This window comes from Lathyrus oleraceus, chromosome 5 (assembly GCF_024323335.1).
Source record: "Lathyrus oleraceus cultivar Zhongwan6 chromosome 5, CAAS_Psat_ZW6_1.0, whole genome shotgun sequence".
NCBI classification, from domain to species: domain Eukaryota; kingdom Viridiplantae; phylum Streptophyta; class Magnoliopsida; order Fabales; family Fabaceae; genus Lathyrus; species Lathyrus oleraceus.
In genome coordinates this window covers 143448937-143452152 of record NC_066583.1, presented here as the reverse complement: position 1 = coordinate 143452152, position 3216 = coordinate 143448937, and positions in this window count along the sequence as shown.

Sequence of the window (3216 nt, the reverse complement as noted above, 5' to 3'; positions counted from 1 at the left end):
TAACAGAAATTACTTAGCTTAGATCGAGTTGTTACACCCTTTGAGATATCTCCGATAATGTTGTCGATTGGATGGTCTTTGGAAGACTTCCAAGCTTGAGGAAGATCATCGTTTGGATGCGGATGAACTACCTCGGTTTCCTCATGGTGTACATCTTTGTCCTCCTCAATTTTGACCATGTCGGGTTGATCAATCCCCGGCTCGCCACCTTTGAGTATGTCTTCGGTAGATGTACCTGCACCATGAAAAACACTACCCTTTCCGACATTTCTCGGATTGGATTCATCAAAAGTAACACGTACAGACTCTTCTACAGTAAGTAATCGCTTGTTGTATATTCTATATGCTTTGCTAGATTGAGAGTATCCGAGGAAGATACCTTCGTCGGCCTTGGAATCGAATTTCCCTAAGTTTTCCTTTCCATTGTTCAATACAAAACATTTGCAACCAAAGACATGTAAGTGAGAAACATTTGGCTTTCACCCTTTTAAAAGTTCATACGGTGTTTTATTTAGAATGGGGCGTATAAGCACCCTATTCAAAACATAACAAGCCGTACTAATGGCGTCGGCCCAAAAATATTTCGGTAAGCCACTTTCGTTGATCATTGTTCTTCCCAATTCTTCCAAAATTCGATTTTTACGCTCCACAACCCCATTTTGTTGAGGGGTACGTGGAGCGGAGAAGTTATGATCAATACCATGGTTACCGCAATATTCTTCAAATAAGTGATTTTCAAACTCACCTCCATGATCACTTCTAATTGCAACAATGTTTGTATTTAGTTTATTTTGGGAAAGCTTGGCAAATCGTTCAAAGGCGGCGAATGTGTCACTCTTACTTACTAAGAAAATAGTCCAACAAAATCGAGAAAAGTCGTCCACTATTACGAAACCGTAATAGTTTCCTCCTAGACTTTTAATCCTAGATGGCCCAAATAAATCCATATGGAGAAGCTCGAGAGGTCTCGTAGTTGAAACGATATTTTTGGATTTAAATGAGATCCTCGTTTGCTTCCCCTTTTGACAAGCATCACAAAGGCGATCCTTGGTGAACTTAATTTTGGGGAGACCTAGGACTAGATCTTTTGAGACTACTTTGTTGAGTAAGTCAAAGTTAACATGTGCTAAACGCCTATGCCATAACCATGAGTCTTCACTCATTGTTACGAGACATTTGTCACTTGTTAACGATACTTCATTTAAGTCAAGCATATAGACATTGTTCACACGAAGACCATTAAACATACTCTTCTTATCATCATTATGTACAATTTTGCAACAATCTTTTGAAAACGATACATTGTATCCTTTGTCGCATAATTGACTGATGCTAAGTAGATTGTGTTTAAGACCTTCGACAAGCAACACATCAGAAATAGTAGTAGAGGAGGGATTACCTACACTACCTTTACCAAGTATTGCTCCACGGTTGTTATCACCATAAGTTACATATCCCTTCTTCTTAGCCACGAAGTCAATAAAGAGAGATATGTCTCCTGACATGTGCCTTGAGCATCCACTGTCGAGAACCCATCTTCTCTCAGTAGTCTCGAGGCATTGTACCTGTGATACGATAATTAACAAGAGGAGGTACCCAATGGCTTATTGGGTCCTGAGTGGTGAGGAACAAAATGGTTGCATTTGGGCATCCATTGATAAATGCCTTTAGGAACCAAAAATCTCCTAAATCTACATTTAGCAATGGAATGACCTTTCTTGCAACAATAAAGACAAGAGAACTTTTCATTTTGATCACTTTTGCTATCTTCATCCTTTATAACATATTTGTATTTTTGATATGGATTAACCATACTCTTTCGAAAATTAGATTTATCAATAGCAAATGTAATCTTGGGCTCAAGAGCCTTGTCAAGTTTGGCTTTTAGGTTCCTTACTTCACCTTGCCAAATGTAACAAGTATCACACCCAAAGTTCATCATTCTACTTTTAAGGTCCTCATAACTTGTTAAATCCTTCTTCCTTATTTAGACGCATCATTGGTGAAAATATTTTTGTCTTTCCACTTATATTTAAGATGAATCTTCTCAAGAAGTTGATTTTTCCCAAACAAGATTAAAGTTTCTTTTTGTTTGATGGAGGCTTCGTACTAAGTATGACATTCATCTTGTTTTGGTATATTTCTATGCCTTTTTTGTGAACCACAAATCCTATATAGTCATCTGCATGGACACCAATAACACATTTCAATGGATTCATTTCAATCCATATTTACTCACCCTTTCAAAAGACTGTCGAAGGTTGTCGAAATGACTATTTTTCAATGAGTATTTAGAAAATATATCATCAATAGATACATGCATGAAGGTTTCCATAAAATCATGAAACATATGATTCATTTCCCTTTAATAAGTTGCACCAACATTCTTTCGGTCAAAAAGCATTATCATCCTGTCGCATTACGCGAAAAACCGGCGGGAAACAAGAACAACAGAGCCGCCACCGTGCGTTATTTATCCCAAAAGAGGGAAAGGAAACGCTCAAAGTAAACCTGGAAAGATTATGGTCTCGCGACCAAAGAGAATGGGATCGGGAGTCGGTTATGCGAAGGGAAGGTATTAGCACCCCTACGCATCCGTCATACTCGACGGGATCCACGCACAAAAGGAAGGAAAATGGTTGCTAAAACTGCTCAAAACAAACACACTGGCTGAAAGAGACACAAGAAAACAACAAGACTGACTCGGCAGGATGTCGCATCCTGGGCCTACTTAGTCTATCAAGCATAGACATCAGAGTCTAAGTAGTTCGGACTAGGGGAAAACACATGCTCGCTAGGATGTCGCATCCTATGCATACGTATCTTCTTGGACGAAGAAGAATCAGAGCATTCGTAGCTCGGCTCACGCACACCAAACAAAACCACAGGCAAACGTGGAATCCGAATGCCAATCGTTGGGCTTACATCAGATTTCGAACCAAACACACCCACACTGGAAACCAGATGCCACTTGATGGACTTATACCGGACTCCAAGCACACAACAAGAGGATACGGAATGCCAATCGCTGGTCTTACATCCATCTCCTGACACACACAAAGACAAAACAAAACGGGCGCCCGGAGAGATCAGCTCATCTCCTGCCTACGTACCTCATCTGGTATGAGGATCAGGGCGATGTAGTTCCCCTACGAAGGGACACAAGACTAGCCTAACCAGATAACAGAGGGAGACACAACTAGGGAGACTAACTCG